Raw genomic sequence first — 27,341 nt, 5'->3', positions numbered from 1 at the left:
GTTAAAATCCACCTAGTCCACGAGACAAAATTATTAATCTCTTACAATTTATGCAGAGTTTTTGTATCTTAAAAAGCAGTCTCTTTTCCTGTCCACTATCCATGAGATTTATAGTGGATATTCCTGGACAGGTATGAGTAACCGTGTGCATAAATATGGTAAACAATTACTCTGGATAATTTTCCATCAACATAGAGATATGATTGCCTATAATTACATATGTTATCTCGAGCAATAAATATGTAATACAACCTGGGCATTAACGAGCGTATAAGGAACCTCCAAGTCTTTCGGGATCCTTCACTATGCATCATGACCAGGTTTCCGCGAGTTGAACATCTTCCTCGAGCTGGAGATCGAAGAGTGAACAGACTTTAGTTCGAACCAAGTTTGGAGTACCCAGAAGGAGATCTAGCCATCACATGTCTCGAACTAGGTTATTGTCCTGAGAGGAAATCTGGAGATTATATGCTTATCATGTAATCAAGTCTTAACTCAAGCTGCTCACATCGAAATTAGCCAGATGTCCTACTCGCATGCTATCTCCATGTGTTTATCTGACAGTTGTACCCCCTAGCTGAATGATTGAATCCACGCTTATTTTGGGGTAGAACAATTATTATAGACTTATTTCTCATAGTCACTGTAGGGATGAGTCTATAAGGGCTTGATCTATAACTATTTATCCTAAGAAATTTAACCATGTTAAAAGTTCAGTGAACACCATCCGTAGGGAGACGTAATCAAAGCATCATAAGGCCCCACTAAACTTTAACCTTGTTAAAATAACGGTGGAGACCGAATTTCGAAAATTAAATCTCATTGTTTTAATTTAGTATTTTCCTTGTGAAATTTACAAAGCTAGGTTTTTTATATTATTTAAAATAATTAATAAATAGTATAAATTTATTTTAATTCTAAAATGTCCATTTAAATCCACTTTAAATATTTAGAATTATTGTGTTACTAATCAATTACTTTAAGTTCAACTAGAATTAACCTAATACAATCAAGTCCAACTTAGGTAAATGGGCCTTAAAAATTTGGGCTTGCATGGAGGAGGGTTGAGTCCAATATATCATTCTCACTACAAGGCCCCTAACTTCCATACATAACGCAAAAGACAAGAATTTAAACATTCGTTTTATTGATCATTATTCAATTGATTAGGTCCAATCTAGTAATGCAAAGCAAATAAGCCTTCACAAGTCGAATCACCCACGAAAGATGAATTCAATTGGGCTCAAATAAAAGCTATCAAGAATATGACCTGTTTTATTTGACCTTTTTCCTATTATCTAAAATAACGAGTCATCACTATAAGTCTATCATCTAAGCACAAATTTACAAAAATGACAATTATAATTATGCATGACATGTCAATTAATTGGATGGGTCTAACATACAATCTATATGGCATGTTACTAATTTATACATGCACACATTTATTACCAAAATAAATGAATAACTAAAAAAATTAATCAATCAATTTCATGAAAACAATCTATTAATTAATCACAATTAATTTTAATTCAATCAATCTTCAAAATATCAATAAAATAAAAATTAATTCAATTGTTCCCATTTGAAGAAAAAAAATCTTCTCCTTTTAGAAAAAAAAATTACCAGAAAGATATTTACTTGCACAAATATATACCATTTATTAAGGAATTAAATATACAAATCCAAAATAAATGATTTTTTTTAATTGTCTCACATATATAAATATATATTTGTTTCCAAAAAAAAAAAATACGGCAACCACTTTTTTATTTTTTTTATTAATCTCACCTTAAAACATATACATAATTTTACACACATATATATGGAAGACTTCTCAATGGTTACTACCCATGGATGAGTAGTAACAATTATGATGATGTGACAATATAGTGACTTGGTATAGCAAGTCACCAACAAGTAAATTTGTTTTCCGACAAAATAAAAAATTCTACATTAATTTCGAATTTTGTTATTATTATTATTTTATTTTTTCCATAAGAAATGGTGACTCCAATCAATGAGAGACAAGCTATATTCAGAAATTGACATACATTCAAAAAATGAAAAGTTTGCAAAATTAGATTTTCATAATAAGTGCACATGTTTTTCTGAAGAAAAAAAAACTCAATTGTTCATATTGTTGTTCTTCATTCAAAGTTAAAAATAAATAGAAGAATGGAAAATAAAACCTTATATTGAAGATCAAAATCGTGTATATTAAGATAAAAAAGTAAGAAAAAAATCATATAAGAGATTGGGAGTAGAATATTTTTTGTTATGTCTTGGACAACAACCACATGAAACTTCTCAAAGATCTCAATTATACAATGAGGAGAAGTTTAGATATTTAAATATATTTTTATTTAAATTAAATACAATATTAATATTATTTGAAATAAACTTTTGTTAATTTCCAATGTAGTAATTGTAATATTAATTTATTGAAATTATATTTTATATTAAATAAAATGCTGGGAATAAATTTGGTATATATCACTAAAAGATTGTTACATCTTTTCATTAATTTTACTAATTAAAAAAAAACAAAAAATCTTACTAAGTTCATCCATTTCGAAATTAGTGTGAATTTTTTTAAAGATAATTAGTGTGACAATTTGACGGCTTAATTTATAGCCACCTCATTCATCTTTCAATTAAGATATAATTTTATAAATAATAATTTCATATTCTCATTACTCTTTAGTTATTTCATTTTTTTTCAATTTAATAATTAAAAAATAAATCTTCTTCTTAATGATCACACTAATTTTGAAATTAGTGTATAGTGAGAAAATTATATTTTAAATTCACAACCTCAATCTTCTTTTTAATTAATAATTTCTTTTGTAAATGCTAAAATCTATTTACTTTTGAATTCAAAATTAATGTGTAGTGATAACAATTTAATTAAAATTGTTTCATTTTTTTTAATTTAATAATTAAAAAATATGAATTTTTCTTAATTATTATATTAATTTCTAAATTAGTGTGTACACATTTATTATTTATTAAGAACTTCTATTTCCAAATTATTGTATCAAAAAGCATTTAAAAATTACATATTCAATCACTAATTTATGTATTAAAATTACAAATCAAAATAAAATCAATAAATTTATTGAAATTTCTCCCTAAATTTCAAAATTACTTGTAAGAAGATATGAAAGTATTATTTGCATTAATTTAACAATAAGTGTTGATAATTTATAAGGGTATCATATTTGGAAAAATAGGACCACTAATTTAGAAATTTAACAAGCAAAATAGTTATATCTTCTAAAAATGAAAAAAAATATATTATTTTATAATTAATTGTAGAAATAATTTCCAAATATATTGTGTTTAAAATAAAAATTAGTGAGTTATTATAAATTAAAATTTTGAATTCACAATGTGGACGGACTACTACAAAAAAGGTCATTTGCATCAGTTTCTAACTGCCACAATTGAGTTTTTGCGTCAGTTTTATATGTGACGCAGAATCTCATGGCGCAAATCAGGCTGGCATTTGCGTCAGTGGGGAACTGTCACAAATCTGACATTTGTGACAGTTCCCCACTGACGTAAACACTAGGCGTTTGCGTCAGTGGGGCACTGTCACAACTTGGCATTTGTGGCAGTGCCCTACTGACGCAAATGTTATATTAAAAAAAACGCTATGAACCTCAACCAGTGTACCCAGCCCCCTTGTACCCAGTCCCCAGCCAGCCACCTCTCAACCCCCGCAAACCCCACGACCCCCTCGACCCCAGCCACATACATGACCCCTGCAAACCCAGTTAGAGAAAAAATCAAGAGGAGGGTTTTTTGGTTTTGGTTTTTCAAGCAACATAATCTTCAAAATCAGAAATCTATAAAAAAAATAATAAAAAAAACTATGTATAAGGTTCATAAACATATTATATTCATTAATTTAACCTTAAAATTAAAAAAAATTTGAAAGAAAAAAACTCACCAAAATGGGTCTAGGAAGTCGGAGGCGTCGTTGGTTCTTGGGAGAAAACCTAAGTTTTGAATTTGGGAGAATGAGGGGTTCGGGATCGATGGCTGGGATTTAATATTGGGCGCACTGTTTGTGTCAGTGGGCCACTAACGCAAACTTCGCCAATTAACAGCGTCAGTGTTATCACTAATGCAAATGCCCCTGCATTTGTGGTAGTGCTCAACTGCTATAAATGTTGATTCTCGATCAACGACGTTAGTCAACTGCGTTGAGTAACGTGTTTGACTGACACAAAAGAGGTATTTTGGTGTAGTGACGCCGTTTTTCGTCAACTTAATTATAAAGAGCACTAAACAATAATGAAGAAAACAAATAGAAGAATTCAGAGGTTTTTTACGTTGTTCAGCTAGTTAAAATCTGCCTAGTCCACGAGTCACTGTTATTATCACTACTCTCTCAAAGCTTTGAGTGAAAGCAATTTGGAAAATTATTCTCCATTACAATTTGTGCGTTCATACAAATGAATGCGACCGAACTATTTATAGACCTGGTTGTAGGAATATCTTCCCCTAATTCAGGGAAGTTACAATCAAGCATTCAAATTTGAAATAAGTACAATAAATGCGTTAATTACATCATTTCCCATGACAATAGGGACTTAATATATGATAATAACGAATCCCAACGAAATAGGAATTTCCTAACAGCCTTTATGCGTGCTAAATGCATCATTGAAATCAATTGTTGTGCTGAAGCGCTTTCGAGACCGTCCAAGCTTCGAGATCATGGTTCTAGTTGTAACCTCCTCCTCATCCACTAATTTGGTCGAATACGTTCCTCGGAGGAGGTTGGTGTCTTCGAGCCTGCAAATCATGCTCAAACGTTGTGACTCATGCTCTAGTGCTAATAACAGATCTTGAACCATTTGACAATTCGTATAAGTGGACAACTAACACTTATGGGTCCCGAGCTTGACGTTTTCGAGCCAACATTTTGAGGCCGTCTAGTTAATCTCGAAATTTGGGTGTAACACACAACCACTCAAATTATGTATTTTATAACTATATATTAAACTTTATACCTAATATTTTTTATTTATATTTGTATACGTAGGTCCTAATATTCCTCACGTTAATACAATTTTTGTAATTACCTAAGTTTAATAATAGTGTTTTTTTAATTAATGTGAAATAGTGAGGTAGTCTAATTTTTTATAAGGATGGGTTCAATAGATACATTTTTTTTATTCACAATTATACATTAGCTTTATACCATTAGATATTACTTGATCTAATGGTCAAGATTATAGCACACATTACTATTAATTAGAAAAAATAAAACCTAATAACTTTAAAAAAAGATAAAAAAAATAGTAAGCAAATATTAATTAACAACAAATATATATATGACAAAAATAATATTTTCAAAAGTATGAAAGGTTAGCAATTAAGTTCTTTTATTATTATTATTTAAGCATGATACATACATATTTTAATAAGAGTGTTTAGATATTAATATATGTGCATCAATTTTATGAACGAAAATGATTATAAAAAATATTATTATAAATTTATTTAAAATCCTATTCATAACCTTTTCATTCAATATAAAAGTATATAAATGAAATTTTATTGTTATTAATACATGCCTTAATTTCAAGTCATTATATCAAGTTTTATCTAATGGTGTAAAATTAGTGTATAAATGTGTGTAAAAAATTGTGTACATGAAACCTATACCACTTGTAACGCCCTGGATAACCAAGACTATTACACTGTGTGTTTATAAAGGTGCAACACTTGTTAATCAAGTCATTTAGTTAAAAATGTGACACTAAACCATAATCGAACTAGGGTTAAAAAGATTTTGGTCATAAAAGATAAATTTCATTTAAATAAACGTTTGATACATGGGATCCCAAAAATAGGGTTTAAAGGATAGTTTACAAACTTTCAAAGTTCATGTACAACCACAAGCCACTCTAATGGAAAAATAGGCACTTTAGGTTCTCCTGTCTGTGCACCATCCCTCGGCCATGGCGACCGAGCAGCTGACTATGTACATTCTGCCCCAGAGCTCTCCAACTCAGGAACGGTCCACCTTACCTTTGCCTTTACTTGCACCATGTAGCACCCGTGAGCCAAGGCCCAGCAAGAAAACCATAATGCAGAGCATAAACAACACAGACAATCAAATAATCCATGAAGTTGTTAACCAGGTGTTCGGCATGCCATAACAACCATCTACTTACAAAGGTCAAACAATTATTCATAAGCCAATCATCTCAGTATTAAACAAGTTATAATCAACAGAGAACAATGATAACATATCAATATTCATCATACAATACTCAAGATCGACGTCGTTAGGCCGCACCCTCTAATTAACCCACCGTCTCCGGCTCACTTAGGTCGAGCCTAGTGCTTAGCCCACTGACTCCGGCCCGCTTAAGTCGAGCTCAGTGATTATTTAGCTGTCCTCAGCTACCAATGGCTGAGTCGCATCCTGTGCACAAATATCAGTTCCGGCACTCTTAGGCTGTTTATTTCATGCTCACATGGCATATTATGATCACACTGTTGGAGATGTGCCCTGAAAGCATATGTAGTAGACATTGTTTTTATGAAATAAATAAATCAATTGAATTTGTTATGCATATATTTTATGGACTATATTTTTCTATGATAATATTATGTAAATATCAGGAAAATTCCTAAGTTCATGAATGTAATCTCAAACACGTATTAGTACGAGAGGATTGTGTTTGAGATAAATGAACTTGAATAGTTCGCAGTAAAATAAAGTTATGGAATCTTTAGATTAATTACTGCAAGTACGGTCCACTAGTATTATGAATACATGTGATCTAGATCCGGATCATTAGTGTGGTAGGACACTTTGGTGGAGGTGCTTTATATATTAGAGAATATATAGAACTGGACCAGATATGTTTATTAATACTTAGTTAAATACCGTTTCGAAGTATTAATTAAATATATCAACTGATGATCATATACAAATAGATCTTAATCCAGAGGTTACTATGAACTCCTGTTTATGCTATATGAGTTCTTTGATTCACTTGTTAGGGTCTGTCAGAATGATCAGGCTAAAAACTTTTATTTTGGGAACTCATTAATATAGATGGCTAGGGACATAGTATACAGATATGGAATCTATACCTTCTCGCAAGAGATTGAATGATGGTTCTCTTAAGGGTTGACTTTTGGGACTGAAAGGTTATTGAGCTCAAATTCATAATTTAGTTATGAATTAACCTTCACTAGTAGAGTCAATGGTACTTAAGGAAACAAGACATAATTAAAAGGGTAAAACGGTAATTTTATTCCCGATTAATTATGAACCATTATTAGAGGGTCAAGTTGTATGCAATGATTAAAATCAATGGACGCTTTATGATTATAAAGTACTCAGTAAATGAAATGTCTATAATTACAAGAGTTCAATCTCATATTTATAGTGGAATAATCATGAGATTAATAAATTAAGATTATTTAATTAAAGAGTTTAATTAATAATCTCAAATTTATTGGAGCTTGGAATTATAGGTCCATAGGTCCCCATAGCGGCTCTATCAACACTGTTCAAGGTAAGAGTTGATATGAAGGGAAAATAGTTTAAAGACATATTTAGGAAGAAATTTGTTCTTCAGGCCAAATATGCAATTATATGATAATGGTGATTAATTAATTAATTACAGATTAGTTGTAGTTAACAAAATTAATTAATATTTAATTATTGTATAATTTTCGAAATTATACTAAATAATTAAATTAAATTTCAAAAATTAATTAAATAAATAATTAATTGTAATTTTCGAAATTATGATTAATTAAATATTTTTTTTCGAAAATTTGGGTTTAATTAATTAGTAGAATTAATTAAATATCTTTATTTGAGTGGGAGATGATAATCTGATATGTTCAAATTGGATTTGAATTTAAAAGATTGATATTTATTCAAATAATTAATTATATTTGATAATTAATTAAAAAGATAGTTAATTTGAATTAGCTATCAGGTTGTTAGATCTTATCTGACAAAGAAATTTGAATAAATAATTAAATAAAATTTGAAAAACTAATATCCCTAGAAATTAGGAAGCTACACGTTCACACACAGTCCAGGACTGTGTGTGGCGTGTAGCACCAGTGTTTTTTCAGGGATGAGATTTTCAATTTTATTTATTTAATTAATTAATTAATGGATAATTCGAAAATTGGTTTTTGGATTTTTTCATTAATGGAATAATTAATTAATTAAAAATTAAATTGTAAAATGGTTACAGATTTAATTTTTAAATTTTGAATTTTTTCTCTTAAGTATGACTGATCAGAAAATTATTCAGAGAAGATAAGTGAAGAGAGTGAGACTACTCTGAACATTCGCTCTGTGAAAAATAGAACGATAGTTTTTTCTCTCCATGAAAATAAAGAACTAATTCTCAGGCTTATTCTCTTGATCTCATGAGTTGAGTACATCAAGAAGAATCACAAATAAACTATCATTCATTCTCTAAGTGCCCACACATTTCTTGAGGTGTAGAGAACGCTTTGGAAGATCTTTGTGTGAGTACGTGGGAGCGACTTGGATAGGAAGATCGTTCTAAATACGAGAAGATAGCAATGACACTTGATAGGCTTCAAGAGGTATGATTTCTATCACTATCTTGCTTATGATTAATGTATGTATATTAATGGATCCGCATATTTAAAGGTAGTTTAAATATGCTTCAAAATTTTTGTTGTACACTGGGCCAACCACACCACATTTTCGCTGCGTATTAGGAAACTCGTTCCTAACACACACAACATATGCATTCAATTACAAGGAATCTCAGTCCCACACAATCACATAAGGGTGCAGTTTTCCGAGTGCTTTGGTTAATAGAGATGACCTTCGAGCATGATCCTGTTCCGAGCCCTAACGTACACCTAGTCATAATCCATAAAATGGTACTTCGATGAGTTTGAATTCTAAAGGACAATCCCGGGACCAAACTCGTGCTCTCGGGACCTCTAATCCCACCAAACGAAGTGGTGAAACCGTCCCCTAAGCCCCCAAGCAAAAAACCTAAAAGGATTCCCAAAAACCAAGTTCAGAAGGCTGAGTAGCGCTACAGCACTACTAGATGGGCATGACAGCGCTAGAGTCAGAGACTCAAGCCCCCCAGAAAACGCATCCTAGCACTGTAGCGCTCCCAACCTAGCGCTACAGTGCTACAACCAGAACATGCAAAATTCTGGGTTTTTCCCATCGAACTTTCCTGAGCTAAGGCTCCAAAAACCCACTCCAATCATCAACCAAACTCAAAATTAAGTCCACAACTCACTATATCTCAACCAAAACAACCTAATAACACCCAAAACCTAGCTCAGAACCCCATCAACCACATGAATCAAAGTTGAGCTTGAAGCTCAAGAACACCATCTGAAAACCTGAAAACCCGGACAATAAAGGCCAGAAATTGTTACCTCAAATGAATTCGACCATAAGTTGCCTTCAGTGCCTTTCCAAACCTTAATTCCTCCAATTCCCAAGATTAAGCCCTTCACTTCCATAAAAAATCCAGATTCAAAAATCATCCTCAACAAAACTCAGCAAACTCAGAAAAACCTTAACCCTTACCTCAACTTGGGAGCTAATTCCAGCTGAACTCCTTAGTTACTCCAAGGATCAAAGCCCCAAAGCCTAGCCTAGACCTCCTTTTGAGTTCTCGGCTTCAAAATCCTCAAGGGAGAGTGAGAGAGGGAAAATCGTGAGGGAGAGAAATGGGTGAGTTGAGGGCCTTTGTTTTCCTTCTTTTTTCCTTCTGCTTCTACCACTTTCTACTATAATATAAGGAAAACAGATTATATCACTTATCGCCTCTAATAACCAAAAGACTATTTTACCCTCCCAAGTAAAACTAAGCATTTTAATTAATCTAAGGATATATTGGTCATTTGCTCCTAATTCCCGCTAATCTCTCGAGTCTTCCTAATATTTATCACTTAAATCTCGTCATTTAATTAATCACCAATTATTTTTCCCCAATGTCTAAAAATCTCCAATATATTTCCTGAATTTCCAGAAATACCCCCAGGCTCCCCCGAGCTTGGTATAAATCCCTGCCGTGACTATTTTGTCAAATCGCTCACTAGGATCGTCTCGAGCCACATGCTATAAATACATCCACATAATCATATGGTCTCAACAATTTACCACAAATAATCACATTTATGCCATCAACGGGCCAAAATTACAAATATGCCCTTATAAGCTAAATAGGGCCCACATGCATATTTAATACTCATAAACATGCATTTCACGTATCCATATAATCACGCTTATCACTTAATCATACATTTAATCATTTAAATCACACATAAACCAATTATGCTCTCCCGACATGCTAATCAAGGCACTTAAGCCTTATTAGCGATTTTTTGTCGTTACACCACTTTTATATTAGAAAGTTTTGACCAATTCAAAATTAAAAAACATTAAATGACAGTATTAGTCCACGTTTTTTTTATTAAAATATGTTTTTAAAATATATAGCATATATTATTCCACATTTTTTTAAAAGTTAAATTTTAGAAAAATTAGTTATCTAACGTTAACATTTGCTTAAACGTTTTTAGAAAGAAAAAAATGAAGAAAAAAAATTAGAGAAAAAGAACTTCCATTATGTAAATCAAAACATAATATAAAAAGATGAAATACTCTAAATAACACCATACACAATTATATTATATAGTAGAAAAATACACTAAAACTCATAACATTACTTTAAAAATTAATAAATATATAAAACTAATTATTCATTCATGTCTAATAACGATGAAAATATGTATATCATAGTATATGTGACATTTTATTTTATGAAAACATTAGTCGTAATTATCGCATAAATTTTAAATATTAATGTTATTTGATAGTCATTTATTTAACAAATATAACATTAAGGTTATTACATATAGTTATGAAATTAAGTTTATATTATCTATAATATATTGCTTGAGACATTTATTTTATAAATGTTATTCATAATAATAATACAAAAAATTAAATATTAAAATTTATGTTATTTTATACTATTTTTTTAAAATGAATATGACATTAATGTTGTTACATATAGTTATGAAATTAAGCTTATATTATCTATAATATAGTATGTGTGACATTTATTTTATGAAAACATCAGTCATAATTATAATATAAGAAATTAAATATTTGATACTAGTTTTTTTAACCAAATATGACATTAATGTTGTTACTTATAGTTTTGAAATTGAGTTTATACTATCTATACCATAGTATGTGTGCTTGCTAAATTTAAAATACCATATTATGTGTGATATTTAAATTTGTAGTCCAAATTTTAATATTGTAATGCTTAACAAAGTCACTGTTATAACATTTTTGAACGTATAGGTGAAATCTGAGACCCTAGTGGTACGAATGGTGGTCTCGGTGACAAGAGATCAATCGAGTCCCACACAATACAAATCATACCACTGGCAATTGGGACTGTTTGGGTCAAAGTGTTAGAATAGTGACTTTAATAAGTCACATATATGGATTTCAAACTTATGCATCATCTCACACAAAATAGACGTATTTGATACAAAATGAATAGTTTGATTGAGATCTTGTCCCACATACTACAATCATACCACTATTGATTTAGACATTGTACCTATACGGGTTCAAGAGTACAACTTGGATGTAACACTTAAATATTATCCTGCACAAAATAAAATATTTGAGACAAAATGAAATGTTTGACCCCGTAAGTGAGATCACCAATCATACCACTAATACCTCGATCGAGCTCTTGTCAACCACACCATCATTTGTACTAATAGTCTTAGAGTTCACTTAAATGTTTGAAATGGATATAATAGTAAATTTTGTAAGCATTAAAATATTAAAATTTGGATTAGAAATTAAAATGTTACAAATAATATGGTATTTTATATTTATCAAACACACATACTATGGTATAGATAATATAAACTCGATTTAATAAATATCATATATTTTTCTAAAAAAATAATAACATATTTAATTTTTTTTATATTTTTATTTTCACTAATATTTTCGAAAATGAATGTCACACATACTATAATATAAACTCAATTTTATAACTATATGTAAGAACATTAATGTCATGTTATGTATTATAAAAAAAATACTTTCAAAAAAACACAATTTTTTTTATTATATTTAACATTTTTATTTTGATAAAACAAATATCACACACACTACAATATAGCTAATATATTATAATATTAAAATTCACAACTATATGTAATAACATAAATGTCATTTATAAAATAACAAAAATATTTAATTTTTTAATTGTATATATGACTAATGTTATTATAAAATCAATGTCACACATATGGTGTAGATAATATAAACTCATATGTAACAATTTTATGGAATATTTGTAAAAAAATGAAATATTAAATAACATAAATTGTAATAACACATAGTACTTGATTAATTTGGAAAGTTACAATTGCATTAATTATATATTATGTTTCTATTTTTTTAATAATTAAATTGTTTTATTATTCTATGCTATAAATACTCCACAATCTCTCCAAAAAAACACACACACTCACAAAACTGAGAATCTATATTATTTTACTAAAAAAAACAAGTTTCATTCACAATCACCAACTATGTCTATGATAAACATTTCTCATACAACCTATTCCAAAAATAAAGAAGCCTCTCCATCTTCTCATTCCAATGATCGCAACGGAGTTCGTGATGTGTTACTCCATGACATGTGTAATGCCGAAGAAGTAGAGTCCCCACCGAAGAAGATCAAGATTGAACAAATTAGGTTGAACCAATTAGTTATGAAGAGAAAGATGTCAAACATAGTGATGTTTCTCCTGGCGCGACGACCTAAAATTTAATCTCTTTTTAAAAGATTTTGATAACAGTATTATGATTGAAATAAATAAGTTAATGGATGGACTTTTTGAAGAGGTTGCAAAGTTTTCTAGTGCGCTAGAAAATCATGTTAATCAATTCAATTTTTTTTTAGGGAAGAAGTGAAAATGAAAGAAAGGAAAGGATAATAGTTGAAGGAGAAGAAGATGAAGACGAATGAATAAAAAATTTATGAATGTTCAATTTGTTTTTTTAATATGTTTTTTATGAGTTTAATTGTGTTTTTTCCGCATATGTTTCATTATTGTTTGGTGTTATTTAGAATATTTCATCATTTTATATTATGTTTTTAGTTAAATAATCTAAACTAATGGAAGCTTAATCTTTTTTTCCTATTTGGCCTCTTCTCTGTATTTTAATAGTTTTCCTACTAACACTACAATGATCTTATAAACAAATTCGGACATATGTTCTTTTCTTATAAAAAAAAAAAAATAAGTAATGGTGTTATTAAAAATAATGTCCACTAAGAAAAACGTAATTAATTAATTTTTGAAAAAAAATAATGTAATTACTTTTCTATGAATAACCTCTATTAAATAAATTGATTACAGATGTAAAAATAAATTACTGTGTTTATGTATGGAAACAATAGAAATATAATTTTTAAAATTGTATTATAGGCTATTAAATAGACTCAAACAGCCCATAACATTAGATCTCAATCAATGTAGTGGTTAAAAATAAGTTTAAAAATTGATGTAAAAAATGGTGTAGATTGTGAAAATTTAATGATGATCATATATGACAATTTTGATAATTATAGTAATTGATCAAAATCAAAATACCAGTTTAATTGGGATGTTTTGATCCTCCTCCGCTATTCATTTGGAAAAAAAAATAACAATTTCTATTAGCTGATTAAGTTTCTTAATTCATGTTTTCTCGTCCAAAATTGTACACAAAATATCTTATATATTAAGTGCTAATGTAATAATCAATTTTGTTGACTTTATTGATTCTAAGTAGCAGTTAAAAATTATAACCCTTAAAAAACATATTATATAGAACCTATTCCGTTTTCAATTTCTAAAGCAAATATTCTTCAAACAACCTTATTAATCTTGTTCATATATATTGTTGACTATGATTTTGGCCAACAACAAATAGACGCAAAAACGGCAATAAACCTTTAATAGAAAATAAATTACACAAATAATTTTATAGTGATTTAGCCCTAATTTGTTGGTAACAGCCTAATCCACTTGAAATTGTGATATATGTAGCATAAACTAAATATCAAATGAACTTGAGCCAACCGAGTTTCTTAAGTGTAAGTAGAAAAATATAGAGTTTTTCTCTCTAGAGAATACAAGCTTTCTCTCTCTAAGCTCTCTCAGAAAATGTCCCGAGAATGTCCCAAGTCACAACCCCAAAGTCTCAAAATTAATGAGTCTAAAAGATCAGATCCCCTAAAATGATGCCATGAGCCCTTTATTTATAGGCTCATGGATCGTACATGAAAAATATATCGTTTTGAGGGGGTCCTTGGTTGTTTCAACAAATTTTAATTAATAAAGTAATAAACAAATTCAAATTACAACAATCTAGCTATTTGTTCGGGAAATCTGAGAGATTCGCGCGGTAGTTACGAGCGATTCAGATTGAAGTTGTTACTGAGGTTCTGTAAAGAAGTCACTGGGCAGTTAATTCCCGAGATTCTGACACATCCAGTCGGCTACACCCTCAATTTGACATGACTGGTCGGATGAAACCCATTTGTGAGATGAATGGTTGGCTAAAGTACGTGTTTGATCGGGTGAGTCCCTCTCTGATATGACCGGTCGGGCAATCAGTGTTTCTGGTCGGGTTAGACTTCTCCCTGAGCATACGAAAGTATTCTCCGGTCGTGTAAAACCCCTTTTTGAGGTAACTCGTTGGGTAAAACCCCTTTCTGATGTGACTGGTCGGGTGAAACACTCCCTGACCAGTTAAATCCTTACCTGGTCGGATAAACTACCATTTTGATGTGTCTGGTCAGGTAAGACTTCCTCTTGACCAGACAAAATTCTTATCTGTCAGGTAAATCATTTCCTGACCAATTAAATCCTTTCTTGGTTGGACAAACACCCCTTCTGGTATGTCTGGTCGGGTAAGACTCCCTAATGACCAGTAAAATTCCTATCCAGTCGGGTGAATTATTTCTTGACTAGGTAAAACCATCTTTCGACCATTGATATCACAACTCTGTAGGTCATTTTCTAACATTTGCACTTCCCTTGGTCAACACACTTATCGACCATTAATGTGCCGCTTGACGATCATGCACTGCCACCTGTCACTTCTGATTACAACGTCATCGAACTGAAATTTTGGGGATAACATATATCATATGGGCCCATGGATACATATGGACATTAGTATTGCACCATTGAATGAAAAAGATTTAATTGTTAAGATTACATCATATCAATCATAATTATATTGCACCATTGCGGTAGGCATTGCATTAAAAAAATTGACAAAAAAATAGCATAAATTGGTTTCATTATTGTCATCGAATTTGTTTGCTTCAGGCTGTTTAAAGAGTATTTTACATTCATATTTAATGTAACTTTTTCAATTTTAAGATAAAATTGATTTTTACATTGAATACGGGGATACAAATAGATATAAGATTCTTGAAGTTATAGGGAAAGGAAGTTATGGAGTAGTTTGCGCAGCTATTGATAGACATAAAGAAAATAAAAAATGTATTGGAGCATCTCTCCTCAAGCCGTCTCTCCCCACTGCTTTTTTCGAACTCACACTACCAATCAAGACAAGTCTGATTCTTCACAAGTCAAAATGCAACAAGCTCAGTCACCGCAAATGAACATGGCGACCAAACAGCCTTCTGTGATGGTCGTTGACATGAACACCAATCCATACGACCAATCGCAAACAAAGATCAACCAGATGACTGCCATATACTTTAAATTGTTGCATGAGCAATCGCAATTTGGCAACAAAGATTAATAAAAATAATTGAAAAAAATAAATAAATATAGACAATGCATCTCAAAATTTAGTTTAATTAGGTAATATTAATTCCAGAATGATTTTTTTCTCATGGAATAACTAAAATGAATAAATCAAGAATGAATAAGGAATGAAGAATGGAGAATGAATATTGGAATGAATCTTAAATAAGATATTTTTTAATTCTTTAATTTAATAAATATATGACTGTTATGTCATCAGGTAACTCTTCCAAAAATTTAAAAAAATAAAAATTTATTTTTATAAATATTAATTAGCAACTATAAATATGGAACATTGATTTTAATTCAATAATTAATATTAAAATAATCATCCACCATAATTAGTAACAATTAAGAATTTCCCTAATAATATCACTGTCTACTTGGTTTGTGAACTTAATCTCCCTACTATTAAATGTGTGACAGTAGTTTTCTTTCTCTATTTTCCTCATAGCTTTCCTTAGTTAAAGCCATAAATAGTAGATATCCTTTTGTTGACCAGATCAATTTAATTTAAAAAGTCAATTAAAGAATGAAGATAAACTGAACTAAAAGGGATATTGACTTCATATTATAGCAAACAAATCTATGTCCAAAAAATTTCCCGTATCACTACTCAACAACATAACCAACTCATTTAAAATCATAAATAAATATAGTTACAAAAAATTAACAAATTTGAAATTAAGTTGATTGCTCTTGGAAACAGAAAAAGTAAAAATATTATAATTCAAAGCAAACAAGCAACCAAATATAGTATAAATTATTCCAAGTCATTATGTTACCAATTGTATTTATTTTTTAATCCAAAAATATATTGAGGAAACCTACCCAAGCCTTACCAACATATTCATAATAGAAAAAGTCAAGAAAAATATGACACCAATTGACCAAATATATACAAACGTATTGATGACCATAAAATCAAGCTTGTAAGTAAGTCACCGGTTTATGTTGAGTATGGACCAATATTCCCTTTAATTAAATTTGTTGTCTTCTCTAAAAAAATCATCCATCTTTGACCTTATTCCAGGTTAAATAGGATTAAGAGTTGGGGAGAAATATTCAATTTTATATTAAAAATAAAAATACAACTAACTATACACAAATTATTTAAATAGCATAACATCATAATTATTAACTTTTATGTATCACTTTTCAATTAATGTGTATAAATAGGACAAAAATTAATTTTATTCATAAACTTGTAATCGTAATAGCTATAGAAGATATAAACAATGCAAAGTCTGTTATACATTAAAGTCTGTTATGTTATATGCTTTGTATATATATTTATTCTAATTAATATTTACTTACCTAGTCTTGCTGCTATTTTTTAGCATTACTTTACGTGAATTAGTTCTCCAAGATATATTGTAAATATCCTGTATTTGCCAATTTAAAGGCTGATAATATTAATAAGAAAACCATCTCTTTTCTAAACTTTTATATGGTATTAGAGCCCACACGATCCCACCTTATTATTCTTCTTTTTTTCTTCCTTCCAATGGCGAATGAGCAATCCACCATTCCTAATACTAATGAGCCTGCTAAGCCATTTACTATTCTCCAATTGCAAAACACCATCAAATTAACACCCACCAATTACATAGCCTGGAAAACTCAGTTGCAAGCAATACTTCTTGGTTATGATCTGTGGAAATATATCGATGGCTCTTTTCCTTCTCCTCCCAAAACCATCACCATTGGAAGTGTTTCTGCCCCAACCCAGCAGCCTTGACTTGGTTCCGCCAAGATCGACTAGTTTTTGGTGCTCTCGTTGGGGCTCTTTCCCAAGATCTTGTACCTCTTGTCTCTCAAACTAGCACTACCAAGGAGGCGTGGGATATCCTTTCCTCCACATATGCTAGTACATCACGTGGTCACGTCAAAAAAATAAAGACCCAGCTCTCCAAACTTACTCACATTAATCAATCGATTCATGAGTATATGCAACCCATCAAGCGGTGCACGGACCGTCTCGCTGCTATGGGAAAGCCTATGGACCATGAGGACATTATTGACAAGGTGCTCCAAGGTCTTGATTATGAGATGTATAAGTCTGTCATTGACGCCGTCAACGCTCGAGACACCCCTGTTTCCTTTGAGGAACTTCATGAAAAATTAATCACAAAAGAGGTTGTTGTTGCTAACACATCTTCTCCTGCCCAATTCCCGACCACTGTGCATGCTACCCAATACCGAAAAAATTATTCTAAAGGTCAACAATCAAGCTCTTAATCACCACCCCTACTTCCCACTCCTCAATCTTCTTCTTCAGCCAAGCCACAATGACCATATTTGGGTAACTGCCAATGGTGTCGGGTCACTGGTCATGCTCTCAACAAATGCAATATATTCAAGACCCTTTTTCCTACCATTGAGGTTCCCACTTCAGTCTATGCTCGACCTGCTCAAATGGATCGACAGCCTCCTTCCTTACCTCAAGCTCACATTATGCAAGCTGTTCACAATGGCACCTCATCCCATGGCTGGCTCCTGGATAGTGGCGCATCCCACCATGTCACAAATGATCTCAACAACCTCTCATTACATGCACCATATGATGGCTCAGATGAAATTGTCATTGGTGATGGCTCGTCCCTTCCCATAGCAAATACTGGTTCTTTCTCTTTCACCACTCCTTCTAAAATTTTTACTTTCTCTAATGTCCTACATGTTCCATCTATCTCACGAAATATCCTCTCCATCTCAAAGTTTTGTCAAGAAAACAACACTTCAATTGAATTCTTACCTTCTCTTTTTCGTGTCAAGGAACAGTCGAAGGGCACCACTCTTCTCCAGGGGCCATCTAAAGCTGGTATTTATGAATGGCATCCGAAACCTCCTCGAGTCTACACAAGTTTCAAAAATCCCATTCATGATTGGCACCATCGGCTTGGGCATCCATCTAGTTCTATTCTTAGACTTTTAAACTCCAAGTTTTCATTAGCTATTTCCGATTTCTCTATGTCGCATTGTAATTCATGAAATATAAATAAAAGCCACAAGCTACCTTTTTCTGATTCTACTCTTACCTCTAGTGCTCCTCTTGATTTAATTTTTACTGATGTATGGTCTAGCCCACTGTTCTCAAATGACAATTACAAATATTATGTGATTTTTGTTGATCATTTTACAAAATACACATGGTTATATCCTCTCAAAAAAAGTCCGACACTGAACAAACTTTTTATCATTTTCAAGCACTTGTTGAGAAATTTTTTAAGAAGCCAATAGTTCAAGTGTTTAGTGATAATGGTGGGGAATATGAAAAACTTAAACCTTACTTTGCCCATCATGGCATTTCTCATCTTACTACTCCTCACACTCCAGAACATAATGGGTTTGCGGAGCATAGACATAAGCACATTGTCGAGACTGGTTTATCCCTTCTTTCTCATGCCAAAATGCCCTTAAATTATTGGCCATATGCATTTTCTACAGCCACATATTTGATTAATCGACTCCCAACTCCAACACTTAATAATGATTCTCCCTATCTTCGAATTTTTGGGACTGCACCCAACTATTCCAAATTGCAAAATTTTGGAAGTTTGTGTTACCCATGGCTGCGTCCATATGCTAGTCATAAACCTGATAATCGGTCTCTTCCATGCATCTTTGTAGGTTACTCTCCATCATAGAGTGCCTATTATTGTTTACATCTTCCAACTAATAGGGTCTATGTCTCTAGGCACGTCAGATTTTTGGATAATGTCTTCCCCTTTCCCACCTTTAGTCCAACATCTACTCCCATCTCTCCTACCAACATTGTTGAATGGTGCACCGTGGCCTTTCCCATTGCATTGCCGCCTCCTATGCAGCCCACTGTGCAACCTGTTGTTGAGCCTCAAACACCACCTACTGTTACCATCTCACCACCGCCCTCACCTCCCTAGCCGCCGTCCACCACCCCACTAACTCCTATTGTCTCACGTAATCTCCCTTCACCACCACCTCCTCCACCCACTAGAACCATTATCACTCGTCTACGAAATAATATTGTTAAGCCCAACCCAAAGTTTGTCAATCCAACCACTGCTCAAGCTCAATCAACGGAACCCCGTAACATTACTCAAGCTCTAAAAGATCCTCAGTGGCGTCTCTCCATGACAAAGGAATATGATGCTTTGGTACGTAATGCTACTTGGGAACTTGTTCCTTCTCACCCCTCTCAGAATGTTGTTGGATGCAAATGGGTTTACCGAGTTAAATACAAATCTACGGGTGCAATTGAGCGTTACAAGGCTCGCCTTGTTGCTAAGGGTTTTCATCAACGGCCTGGGATTGATTATTCAGAGACTTTTAGTCCAGTTATCAAACCTACAACAGTCAGACTCATGCTCTCTCTTGCAGTACCAAATGGGTGGAATATTCGACAGCTTGATATTAACAATGCCTTTCTTCAAGGTAATCTTAATGAAAATGTCTTCATGTCACAACCTTCGGGTTTCCTGGATAAAGATAAGCCCACTCATGTATGCAAGCTTAAGAAGGCTATCTACGGCCTCAAACAAGCTCCGAGAGCTTGGTATCAAGAGCTCCGCACTTATCTTCTGTCTTATGGTTTTCAATTCTATTGCTAATTCTTCATTGTTTATCTACAAGCATCATAATGTCACTTTTTATCTACTGGTATATGTTGATGATATTATTATTATGGGTCCTTCATCTTCCGCTCTACAAGTGTTTCTCACTAGCTTGGCCTCTCGCTTCTCCCTAAAAGACTTGGGGTCATTGTCATATTTTCTTGGTGTTGAGGTCCTACCTCATGAGCATGGGTTGTTCTTAAGTCAAAAGAAGTATGTTCAAGATTTATTAGAACGTACCAAGATGTCAGATGCTAAGCCGGTATCTACACCCATGGTCACTTATCTCTCTCTCAGCCTCACTAATGGCTTGCCTTTAGCTAATCCTACTGAGTATCGTGCACTAGTTGGCAGTCTACAATATTTATCCTTAACGAGTCCGGACGTTGCCTTTATGGTTAACAAGCTCTCCTAATACATGCACAAGCCTACGAATCTTCACTATGTTGCACTCAAAAGACTCCTTCGCTACCTTAATGGTACGTCTCAACATGGTATTATCATCCATCGCCAATCTCCATCACAACTTCATGCTTTCTGCGATGCGAATTGGGCGGGTGATCGTGATAACTACTTATCTACCACTGGCTATATTGTCTATTTGGGACGAAATCCTCTCTCTTGGAGTTCAAAGAAACAGCAGAGCCTCGCTCGATCTTCGACAGAAGCCGAATTTAGAGCTGTGGCAACCACTAGTGCTGAGATTATATGGCTTCAGTCTCTTCTCCAAGAGCTAGATATTCATCTCCAACAACCTCCTAGTATTTACTGTGATAATCTTGGAGCAACTCATTATGCGGCCAATCCAGTTTTTCATTCACGCATGAAGCATCTTGCACTGGCCTTCCACTTTGTACGAGATCAAGTTCAGAAAGGCACACTTCGTGTGCAACATATCTCAGGCCATGATCAATTGGCTGATTGTCTCACAAAGCCACTACCTAAGTCTCGTCTTCATCTCTTATTTACTAAGATTGGACTTGCTCAACCATCGTCAATCTTGCGGGGGAATATAGAAGATATAAACAATGCAAAGTCTGTTCCACATTAAAGTCTGTTCTGTTATATGCTTTGTATATATATTTATTCTAATTAATATTTACTTACCTAGTCTTACTGCTATTTTTTAGCATTACTTTACGTGAATTAGTTCTCCAAGATATATTGTAAATATCCTGTATTTGCCTATTTAAAGGCTGATAATATTAATGAGAAAACCATCTCTTCTCTAAACTTTTATAATAACTACATATATTCGATAGATCCGGAGGGTATTACTCATTATATTCCAACATCAAATATGGTTCGAGTAAAAGAAATTGTGTCCGACTTGGGTATTAGATAGGGTACAAGTACAAGTATACCATATCCTACGTACCTAATTATTTTGTATTTAGATAAAATACATTTATGTAGAAATATAAATTTATTTTACAAAAATTAGAATATAAAAAATTATTTATTATTAGTATATATATATGGAGTATGAATATAATTAAAATATATTTTTTGTAAAATTCTAAATTGGCTATCTTTTTTTTATAAATATATTTTATTATTTAATTAGTTTTTTTTCGAAATTATATATTGAGTAAGTAGGTGGATTGTGTTTTTTTTTATGTAAGAATAAATTCTTCATTAAGTGCATTTTATATATAGTCAAGTTTCTTTATTTATTTATGACAACATTGTCTATAATAAGTATGTATATTATACAATTATTCTCTGCATATTTTCCTTGATTTTATTTGGTTTAAAAAGAGGAAACCGAATGATATTTTGTGCCTAAGGAAGGAATTTTTGAAATGAACCTGGTTGGGATTTAAGTATAGGTTCATCCATTTTCTTGATGCTACAGAATGATTCTCTAAATCATTTGAAAAATCCCGCAGTTAATGTAATTGGAAGCTATTTTTAGTAACTTCCTGATTTGGTCTAGTTGGGACCATAAACGAGAATGACTGGCTTAGGGTTTCCTAAACTCTATAAATACAGACCTAAGCACCAGCTAATCTTATCTCTTTACCATTCTAATGTTCTATGCTTTTGAAGAGTTATTTTATTTGAAAAGAGTAGTCTTTGTTCAACTATCTCTTTGTTTGTTTGTGATTTGGGTTGTTTATTCTTAAACAGGTCATGAAGCTTGTAAACGTGACATACAAGTCTTTGGGAGAAGATTTTCACAAGACTTACTTCAGGAGGAAGTGAGCACTAATCAAGATCTGAAGGGATTTCTGGCTCTTGGTGTTTATCAAAATCAGATTACTAAAGTGGAGTACTTCAAGGTTGCGACAAAGATTTAGAGAGAGTCTAAACTTGTATAAGTCAATTGCTTTTTGTATTCTTAAGAATTTACTAAATGATTTTATCTCTGGGCGTGGTCCCGTGAACTAGGTTTTCCGAACCACATAAAAAACTTCTTGTGTCACATTACTTTTAATTTATTTACTTTCTGTTCGTTTATTCTAATTCATCAACAATCTGTTCTGATACATTAGAATATCTGTCTAATCAAATAATTGTATAACTATTCTGCATTAATTAAATTGTTTGATAAATTCAGTTGATAGTCTTAAAAAATAGAATTTCATTTTGTAATTCCAGTTAAAAAATAGTTATGTATTAATGTTTACCGAGTTTTTCAGAAACTAGAAATATGTTATGAAATAAGAGTTGGAAAGAAAGGATAAAAGATTGGCAATCATAGTTTTTACATGGTTTGGGCGTTAATGAGCCGTAGGCTACAAGTTACTAGTATTATACTTTAGAGAGTTTGGACAATGGAGTTTTTTCTACAAGTTTTAGCAAAGTTTATGCTTACAAGAGAAATTCTAGATCCTGCTATAGTGCACAACTGACCCTATTTATAAGCAGTTGAGTAGCTTGGGTCGGACTAATCCGGGCCCAATAAGGAAGTAATTACAATTTGTTCACTAACGGAGCCATAATACAAAGAATGTAAGATAATTAAATGTTGTTAATCAGGGCCCATTGGGTCGGCTCAGGTGTGGCCAAACCTTACAGCTGCCCAATGTACGTTAGCACGAACTGTTCTGCGTGGGCTACTAAGGGGAATCTGGGGACAAGATCTGCCAGAGTAGTGGCAGTACTGTTTCCTAGAAACAGTGTGTTGGGAAAACTTATACAAGATCTTTATTTATTTTCATGTAAATCTAATATTAAACAAATTAATATGAGATAACATAGAACATGTTTCTAAAATTGAATTCAAAGAGAAACAATGATAAGAATACTTACAGTATACGCAGCGGAATGAATGAGTCATTCCTTCAGTTTCTCTAACCCTTGTATCCTTTCTGTCGCAGAGTATTATCAAGAAACTGAACCGTTCTTCTGATTTCTTCACAGTCTTCCAAAGTATCATGAGAATCACCTAGACTAGAGTGGACATTTCTCAACACATGAGATAGATATTGAGAGAAGAAGAGAAAATAAAAAAGAGGCTTAGAAAATGACTTGTGTTTAGAGAGAATCTATTACTATCGGAAAACCAGTGATTAAACTTATCTATCGTCTTCTCTCTAAGCACTCCTTTTATAGACTCAATTAGGTCATTTAATTTAATTAAAAATCAATAAAATAATAGTCAATTTGAAGCCCTAGGTCGAAATTATCATGGGCTTTAGGCTTGTGAAATTTCCCATTTGATTATAAGTCCATTGGATTTAAAATCAAGGCATGTATTATTTTCTATTGATTTAATTAATTAAATAATTATTTAAATCCTTTATCAAATTAATTATTTATAGTTTGAACCTTGATTTAAACTTATTTATTAATTTAGATACCAATTTATCTTAATTAATAAATCTGCCTTAATTTCTATTTTCTTCTCTAAATTACATAATTGACCTGATCAACTTTGATAATTCTAATTGATAATTAAATCAATTAATTGAGACTATCTAGATGATTTTATCCAAGGTACAATGGGGACCATAGGTCTAACGCCCAAAACTTCAGGAACCGTTACAGTGTGCCTTTTAAAAAGTGCTAAACTCGCTAATTGAGTCATTTGGCCATAATCGTGTAACTAAGTATGATTAGCGGTTTAGGGATTAAAAATTTTGGTTAAGATATAACGTTTCACTAAAATGTTTACTGTATACATTGAGATCCCAAAAATATAATTTAAAGTTTAATTACAAGAAAATATTTACAACCAGCCGACCTAAGTGGCAAAATAGGGTTTAACCCCAGTTCCTCTTTCAACCCTCGGTCGTGGAGGTCGAGCAGCCACATATGTACACATCGTCACTTGAGCTCTCCAACTCAAGGATGTTCTAGCTTTATTTTGCCTTTACCTGCACCACATAGCACCAGTGAGCCAAAGCCTAGCTAGAAAACTCAATATGCTCATGAATAGTAATAACATTTCATCAAATCATAATGTGCATGCCTAGAAATAATAGCCTTAATCATGCATGCAAACAAGTTCAGATAATGACCGGGGATTCATGATGAGGAATCCTGCCCTCCTGAATGGATGACTATCAAGTCAATCCTAATTAGATGAGTGATTAAACACTTTGAGGTTCCCTTAACCATAATGAGTGACTGACGAGCAAGTCACTATGGGGCTCAGCACCCACAGCCATGTGACGACGCAGTCACTTGGGCCTTCTAGCCCTGGCTCTAATCAGATGAGTGACTGATGAGTAGTCACTAACTTAAACAGATAAGTGACTGATGGGTAGTCACTAACTTAAATAGATGAGTAGTCACTACGGGCTCAGCACCCATAGCCATGTGACAAAGCAGTCACCTGGGCCTTCTGGCCCTGGCTCTAAATGACTAGCCATAGGATAGACAAGTTCTTTTAGTTTTCATCAAACTTGAGGTCGTTCTGGCATTAATGTTTGTTGAGTCTAGTTTTTGTCATGTTTAGGTAATGTTTTTAGTAGTCTTTTATTTCGTTTTTCTTTCATTTAGTGCGGGTTTATGCTTCGTTTGTCTGTCTTTGTGAATATCAGGAAGAATTGAGCACTTGGAGAAAAATGTCAATGAAAGGGAAGAAATAACCAAGTTTTTCATCATATTTCGAGAAAGAATGGATCTCAACATAATTTGGAAGTGTTGGTGAATTTTTGGGATGAAAACTTGAAAAATTGAGAAATCTCTTAAGAGCCACGGCATGAGCAAAGTAGAGCTGCGGCTAGGTGGTGAAACAGAACCATTGTTTTGAAGGAGATCCTCGGGCCGCGGCATGGCTAGAGAGGGCCGCGGCATTGATGGGCATTTTGCCCAGAATTCTTCGGCGCGGGCCGCGGCATGGAAAGAGCATTTCGCCCAGAAATTTTGACACGGGCCGCGGCATGGTGCACGTAGAGCCGCAGCCCGCCTCTTTAAAAATTGAGTCCTAGGTTTTAATATGGCGAAAAAGAGAAGAGAAAAAGGGACGTACGGACGTGGATGAGCTCTGGTTTTGAAGGCTGAGGCTTGGAGTATTTTACATGTTTTTCTTCTTCTTCCTGATGTTATCTTTAATTTTTGTTGTGATTAGCATTATGATTATGAACTAATTTTCTGTTTAGGATGTTTAATTGAATCACTTGAAACCCTGTTATGAACTAATGCAATTTCAATTTTCTTCTTCTTCAATCTTCTTCAATTCCATATAACCTGTTCTTATAGTTTGATTATTGATTGGCCATCTATAGTCATATACATATGTTTTTAAGTCAAAATATGAGAAGTGAGATTTAAATATGCTATGGTTATTTTGGACATAATTCTAATTTAGAACGAAAGTATCTGAATTAATTGTGTAACTGTTTATTAAGTTGTCGAGATTAATGCTACCTTTGTGGTTCAATTTACCATAGAAATATAGGGAATTGTCACTTAGGTTGAGTTTATAATTCATAGTATGATTATAGGCTGCTGTATCAACTTGTTAATTGAATTAGGTAAAAAGAAGAAGAACTCATACTTTGCATTAGGGAATAATAGGGAGGATTGTTGATGAGATTAAATATCCTATTTGTTTATTCAGTGGTTAAATTAAAAGTTTTACTATTAGTTGTTATTCCATTTATTTTTCAATTATTGTTTCTGCACTTTATAGTTTCTTTTGCTGTGTTTATAAAAATCAAGAATTTTAATTTATAAAATAGAACAAGAAATTAATTGATTGGTAATTGATAAATCAGTCCTTGAGGACGATACTTGGTTTTACCATTTTATTACGAATTGCGGCTGTGTGCACTTGCATAGCTTTAATTTTCGCAACAATGCTCACGATGAGTCATTCAATGCAGATTTCGATTAGATCTAATCTTTGTCGGCTTGCGTTAAACACGCCAAGTCCGTTCTTTACTTATTAGTCAATACCATGTGAATAGTGCTCAGTATTACTAGTGAGTCACAGCTTCACAGTTAATACTGACACCATTGCCAATTCTGACTAATTAGTCAGTGCCACGCACAAGTAAGCAATGCTACCAGGCATATATCATATATCAAATATCCAATTGTAGGGCATTTAGCATGCTTACTTAATAGTTGCTAGCATAATTATGATCATGTGCAAACATAGAGACTCAAGCTCTGATCAATCTCATATTCAACATTCATGGCATGCCCTAATCACATGTTTCTCGTGCATCACATACTGAGTGCAGTTTTCTTACCTCTAGTTCGAGCGAGAAATAACAATTGAACGACCCTTGAGAACGATCGATCCTTTGATCCCTTAGCAGTCACCTAGTCTTAACTAATTATAACTTCCATTAATGAAAATCAACAATGAGAGGGTCTTGACCTAAACCTCACTCCCGGGACCCCGAATTGTACCCAAACGATGAGTAAATTCGATCTTGAGCCTTAAGAATTGAAACC

The sequence above is a fragment of the Humulus lupulus genome, chromosome 1, assembly GCF_963169125.1.
Source record: "Humulus lupulus chromosome 1, drHumLupu1.1, whole genome shotgun sequence".
NCBI classification, from domain to species: Eukaryota; Viridiplantae; Streptophyta; class Magnoliopsida; order Rosales; family Cannabaceae; genus Humulus; species Humulus lupulus.
The sequence above is the reverse complement of the archived record's forward strand: the minus strand, read 5'-3'. Positions refer to the sequence as shown.